Source organism: Myripristis murdjan, chromosome 16 (assembly GCF_902150065.1).
Source record: "Myripristis murdjan chromosome 16, fMyrMur1.1, whole genome shotgun sequence".
Lineage (NCBI taxonomy): Eukaryota > Metazoa > Chordata > Actinopteri > Holocentriformes > Holocentridae > Myripristis > Myripristis murdjan.
The window spans coordinates 8,478,244-8,485,714 of record NC_043995.1 but is presented as its reverse complement, the minus strand read 5'-3'; positions in this window follow the sequence as shown (position 1 = coordinate 8,485,714).

The window sequence follows — 7,471 nt, the reverse complement described above, 5'->3', positions numbered from 1 at the left end:
TATCCAGCACTACTTTCAACAAGGACAGTTGATTTCAAGGTGTTCATCGTTCTCTCGTTGAAGCTGTTTCTAAAGAAGCCTAAAATACTTGCCTGGCTACCTGCACTGGTTTCAAGCTCTCTCCCCAACATTGCCACATTTCCAACTCACCTCAAACCTCAGAACATCCAACCAGCTGAGAAAACACGCTTTTTTGATGCCACCACTTCTGTTTAAATAATTTAATAAATCCAGTACTATTATTTCACCTACCATCTACCATAACACAGCTCTCTAACAGGACGTGAAACGTGTGTGACAATCGCTAGAGGAGCACAGTTGTCAGTTGGGTAGCCAGGTAACTTTGAACCACAGATGGTGCCTCTGATGACTCCTGTTTCTCTGCATAAACCTGAGCTGACATGTGGACCGAACGACAGACATAGCTACCGTTCAGAGGGGACCGTTCACACTCCCTCCTGTCTGACCAGGATCTGAGGTGGAAAAACTTGCAATTTAAGAAGTACTTGATGAATGCAATTCAAAAACATAGTTCACCCTAAACGATTCTGTTGAAAGCTAATTGAGAACAAATGATCTTTTTTTGTGTGTGTGTGTGTTCAGTTAAGTTGTTACTCAGTTTACTTTTGGAGAAAGTGAATTGGCCCCGACCCTGCAATGGCAGATGGATCAATCATCATCTTGACTCTTGTGCGTTTGCATAACATTGTCACAATGCAAGATACAGTGGCTGTACAAATGAGTAAAGTAAAATATATCTATATATAAAAAATATAAACTATTATGTATTTCAGGGAATGCAAAAAAGAAAACAGTAACTTGTTATCTCTTTTTGTAAGAGAAAGCTCCTGTATTCATAATGTGCTTTGCTTCGATCTGTAAATAGTTGAATGGCTTATAAATCTTAATTGTAACCTTTTCAGGTATTTTTGTACAAATAAGGGACTGATATATTCTGTTTATTGTAATTAGAATAAAACATTAATACATTGCTATAAAACCAAAGCTGTGTTGTCTTTTTTTCCCAGGAGGACTTTCATGGAAACTAAAGTTACCAAATGTTCATTGTGAAGTTAACCATGAGTAACCATGAGTGTTACTTTTAAATGTTTTTTTTTTTTTTTTTTAATGTGCAGACACTCATATTATAGGTCCTCTCCTGGTAAAATAAATAAATAAATATCTTATCAACTACATCCTCATAACCTAGTCATGTAAAGTATTTCAAATGACTTTTATATCTGTGAATGGCTGTTTCGACAGGATGAATATTGTGAAGTTAGCTTCTCCAGGCCTAACCAAAAACAGCCTTTGTTTTAGCTTGACCACATGCATTTTTAAAGGGTTTCACAACACCAAAGATGGTTAAATTGTATTAATTCACAGAGGAACCTGTCATCCATCAAATGAAATTTAAAACATTAAAGAACGCTGAGGTTTCACTCAACAGTGACAAATACATGAAAATAAAATGAATTTGAACTGATACAGGGGACAACATAGTTAGTATAGTGAGTACATCTGCACTTAGTTTGAATATTTGTTAATGTTTAATTAAACTCAGGACTTTTGACTCCACTACATTTCTATGAAGGTTATAGTTTTTCAAGCATAGCTCTGAAGTCAGATTTTTTTTTTTTTTTTTTTTTTTGCTTTTCTTTTCTAAAATGTGATTGACCACACACTGTGTTTCTTGCAGGAGAAAAACCAATCACAGTACCCGCTCAACTGGGTTTGATATCAAAGCAGAAATATGTCACCCAGCTCTGTGGAACAAGCGTAAGCAAAACATGTTATGCTGCGGTTTTTATAGGCTTTTCTCTAGGCTTTGTGTCGTAAAGTGATTCTTACAAGCAGGGCAGTACATTCATTAGGTGGTTTCAGAGAGTCACCAGGTTCTGAAAATGCACTGTGAAAACAATGCAGCTGTAACTTGACCTTAAAAAGAAAACGTACTTTTGAATTATTATTTTTAAAAGCGTGTAATCCAGTATTTTGACTCAAAAAAATGAACTGAGCAACTTTCACATGTAGTGGAGTAATATTTGACCAGGAGTGCTTTGTCCACCACTGTCCAGGGTCACCAATCATTTTGGGTGTGCCTTTAGTACTGAGAGTGTTACCCTCTATTACCCCACCAGATGGTGCACTTTCACTGCAAGTGTGAGGGTAACTGACAGCATAAAATTTCATCACTGCCAAACAGCAATCTCACTAACAGCCAGGGGCACCGCCAGGAATTTTGGGCCCCATGAAAAAAAAAAAAAAAAAAGTTAGTTAGCCCCTGCTAACAACCATAGGAGAATTTAAGAAATTGCAGGGTTTTTGTTACACTTTTAATTTCTCAGAACTAAGTTCACTTTTTCAAAGATCTTCATAGTTAGCACAACAGTCAACAAACATGTCATTGCTTTGACGTATCATTCATTCCGTGACCACAGTTTTCAAAATCCTTGACTTAATTTGTTATTCAGACTCAGCTATTGGCAAAACTTTATGCATCTACAGGCCATTTTACAAATGTGTAGTAACTCAGTCTTAACTTAGATAATGTATGAAATCAGATAATGATAACATCCTAAAAAAACAAAAAAGATATAAGAAACAAATGGTGACACACTGTTGATTGAATTTATGTTTATTAAAGTTATGAGACCAACTATACAGTCAGAGGTCAGATTTTTTTAAAGACTATTTTTACATTAATTGAAAACAGTTGGAATTTTTGCTTCCATTACTTTTCATTTCACTTGCAGGGACCACACCAACAACAAAAGTTAAAAGGTTTATTGATTTTGAGAATGAGATTATGGAAATCGCTGAACTTTCTTGTGCTGACAGACTTAAATGTTCTTCAAGAGAAGGAGTTTTGGAAAATTGTACCCGCCAACAGAAATGTCAATGTCAAACAGGCTGCATTCAAGTTAATGTCAGTGTTTGGCTTAATTTATGTCAGTTTTTTCCACACTGAAACAAATGACATCAAAACATCACTCTTTCACATCTTAAGGATGTGAAAGAGTTGCTTTTAGTGTTTTTTTAGTACCAGGTGTCCCACTGACAAAAAAAGAAAAAAAAAAGAAAAGAAAACTGTTAGCCTATGTGATTAACCCTGTTAGCCTATGTGATTAAGCCTATAAGTCACTGTAGTGATGGCATGCATGTGATGTGTGGCTCTTTGCAATGATGTGTGGTGTTTTTTTGTTGTCTGCAAGATAGGATGAGAACCAATCCAACACAGACTGGAAAATACCTACCAACTGGTTCAGCCTATAATGCAGTTTATGAAATTATGACAATGATTAGATATAGATTTATAATCTATCAGTAGGGTTGAGCCTAAATTTGTTGTTTTTCAGCTATAGCATGTTTAAACTGGCAAGGGACATAGCCAGTTGAAAGGGAGAGTTATCATGGCTGCAATGGTGGAGCTGATTGAATTAAAAAGATGCGCCAACATAGGCAGGGCCGGCACTGGACAGACAATGTTTATAATCTCAAAGACAACTTTTGAGTTTCTTTTGTCAGATTAAATGAGGCTGGCAAAACAAGCAGTCCTTGCATGGGCCACCATTTCATTCAAACTCAAATAACTATATAAGTATAACTATATACTATATAACTATATAAGAACTGTATTTGATTACATCTTATGATGGGAGAACTTAACAATACTACACATCCAATATGGCAAAAAGTCTGACTGATGTGATCCAGTGTAAATAAATGGGTGAGTGTGAAATGCGAGTGGTAATCCAAAGGAAGTAAAGGATATGTCGGATCCAATGTTAAGAACGACTGCAGTAATCCTCCTGACAAATGACCTTTTGACATCTTTAGAATTCTGTGGTCTGGTGTATCACACCCCCAGGATTATCAGTCATGCAAAAATAGCATAGGATCAAGCTTAAAATTTCTGCCACTTTTTTTGAACTTCATGTGCAAATGACTCCTGGTAAGGAAACAAAAATAACTTAAGATTAATAATTAACTGATGAAAAGTGACAGATTGACCATGTTCTTCTTTGAGGAAATTAATGAAGGTGAAAGGCGAAACATACAGACTCTTGCCAATGCTAACTTTCCACAATTATCACCAAATGAGGTTATTTTAGTCTTTACTTTTTAAGAATTTAAAGAATAATTAAACTCTAGACCAAAATCTCTGTAACATCACCTGACATGATCTGGCAGGGCTGGCTGGGTGCTCTGCTTGGCACTGTAGGAATGATATTTTTAACACTAATGGCTTTATGTTGTGATGTGTCCAGTTTCTCAAGATGTGTTGGTTCTTTTGATTCTGTTCAAGAAAAACCATAGAAGTCCAGTCTTGAAGTTCGCCGTGCCAGTCTCACAAACAGAAGCAGACGGACAGGCTAGGAGTAAGTCATCTACATAGTGTATCAGAGTAGAACCTCCTGGAAATTAGATATCTTTAAGATCGTTGGGCAAGGCACGGAAAAAAAAAAAAAAAAAAAAAGATAGATGACTCAGTGTAGCCTTGGGGTTATCTTGTCAGTGTGTATTGTTGTCCATCATAGGTAAATGCAAACATATACTGGCTATCCTTATGTAGGGGAACAGAAAAAGAAAAAGCACTGCAGAGGTCAAAATACAGTATACTGACTGCAATCGGCAGGTATTGAAGACAGTACTGTGGTAGGATTTGAAACTAAAGGGGAACAGGGAAGCATCACTTTGTAAATCTTGTATAAATCTGTATTCTGGTTTGCCTGGCTTTTTAACAGGAAGTATAGCAGTGTTACATGGACTGTTACATAGCACCATTATTCCTTGTTTTAGCAAAGACTGAATCAAAGGGTGAATGCCTTCTCTCTTTTCCTGAGAAAGAGGATGCTGTGGGATCCTTGGCAGGGAGGCATTATGTTTTAGTAATATCTGGACTGGCTCAGCAGATCTAACCAAACCAACATCGGTAGAGGAGGAGGCCCATACTGACGGGGGCACACTGGAAACTGTCCTATCATGCACGTTCCCTTTTTCTCCATTCATGAGTTTGACCTATCAATGCTGCTAGCACAGCTGCTGTGTTATCTTGGTCAGTCTGGTGTGCAATAGATTGTGCGGTTTAGTTTACATAGCAAATCGTGCCCTAGTAGATTCACAGGTGTGGTGTCTGACAGGAGAAAGGAGTGAGAAGTTGTGAGACTTGACATGTTTTCAGTAAAAGGACCTATAGATATTACAGTTGGCTCAGATACACTTCAAATTTGTGGATTCTGTCAGTTTCTCTTTATATATATGTTTCCATTTATAGGTTTCTGTCCATTTAAAGAGTGGAGCGTGGGTCACATTTCGTGCTATTTCAGTTTGGTCACTGTCCTGACAGCTCTAGTGACTGTGCTGTGGGGTTTGTTGGTGGTCCATCTGGAGGTGGAGGTGCCGTAGTCATGGTGAGGTTTTGGGAGGCTCTCTATGGGCAGTTTCTCATCCAGTGATTCGGCTCACCACAATGGAAGCAGTTCTCATGTCCTTTGTTTGAGAAGGCTGAGTCGTGGCTTTGATCATGATGTCGATGATCTCTTGGCCCATGTTTTTGGCCCCACCTCCCCCTTTTGAAGGTTCCTCTGCCACTGCGTCCTCCTCTGGTCGCTCTGCCTGTATAGTGAGACACTTGGGCAAGCATTAGCATTTCATGAATTTTATATTCTCTCTCACAGGATAGAGGTTTTGGATTTGACCACTTTTGTTGCTATGGTGGTCCTAGAGGACTCACCTAACTGACTATCCATCTTATTTTCTGTCTGCGTTGTGTCTTTTCTTCCAGTTTACTTATTTACTTGATTTGTCAGCGAAGCTATTTGAGATGCTGCATTCCGGCACCTACTTTGATCCCTCCAAAGTCTGAGCGAGAAAAAGTGTTTGTTTCTATCTCTGCGAGAACTCCATCATCTGCAGTTACCTTAATCCATGTTGCAAAAAATTTAGTGCTATTGGCACCATAATTATCATACATGTACTTAACAGGACCAGTCACCTCTCTCTCTGACCTTCTACTGAAATAACTTCCCATTGTGTTTCTATAAAACTTACATCTACGAAACAAAACAACACCAAACAAAAAAATAACTTCTAGGTATTTGGGAAAGCAAATCATTCCCACTCCTCTTTATAGGCTCAGCACTGAGGTAACACTAGAGAGGCACTTGAACAGAATCACAGGGCTTGAACCTGATCTCTTCTATTCCTATTTCTCTGAAATAGAATTACAGGACTTTAACCTGATCTCTTATGTTCTCATTTCTCTTAAATAGAATCACAAGACTTTAACCTCTTGAACTCTTCTGTTCCTGTTTTTTTTTTTTTTTTTTTTTTTTTATAAATTCATGCTTCTGTTACCAAAATGTTAGACCTTTGGAAGGTTAAAAAGAAGCAAGCAACCTCCCAGTCAAGCCAAATCCCTAGAAACTTTCCTAAACATACATAGAAGAAGCTTTACAATAACCTCCATTCACATACATACAGCACACTTGCATAAAATTAAGATAGTGTCAACTTCTTTGGGAGTGTGTCAGACCTCGAGACAACACACAGCAAGAGCAAATTGGGTTTTCAAAAGGATCCCCTCTTGAAGTTTTTATTGAATTACACCGGCACACAGGTGAACTGAACGATGCAGAGAGGATGTGAGCCAGTGAGCTGACCAGGAGCAATGTCAGAGAAAGACCTTTACAAAGTGACAACAGACAGTATGTACACAGGCAGCGGTCAAAGGGTGAGGGAAGGTAGTAAAGGCAAGTCAGCAAGTCTGAATCAATCAGGAAGTCTGAGCTGTCCAAAATGTGTATTTTCCTTTCACAATTCCCAGAAACTAAGGGGAAAAAAACATCATGCACTTTACTTTTCACCATTAGAGGTCAGGCTTTACACAGATTTGGGTTTATGGTTTAATTACTCTTTAAAGGTCTATATTGTTTGATCTACATGCCACAATACATAATTTAACCATAAACTGACAGAGAATAAGATTATGAAATGCAGTGTTTGAATGAATGTCAATGAATGGATTTGGAGTCCCAGTAAGGGCAATATGAGACCATGAACAAATACCTTCCTCTTCTTTACCTGCGTGATAAAGAAATAGGTGAAAAGGTGTGTCAAATTAAATAAGAAGCTTAGATGAGAAAACCAGGATGTATAGTACTCAAAATCTTATTCTACATCAGTAAACCCAGATTAGGTACTGTCATTGACAATATTTGAACTGTACATAACATAGATTAATGCTGTGTAAATTGCTTGAGACTGCAGTGTTTGCATAAATGCACAGAAGACATTGCGTTCAAATTGCGTGTATATTGAACAAACGCTGACAGTTGGACAGAAAGGTTCACATGAATTTTCTAGCTGAGATGGAGAAGCACATCCTGGATAGCACCGGGTGCCCCCATGTCCTCTTTCTGCTCCTCAGATTTCATGAGATGAAGGATATGTTGGTTTGAACATAAAT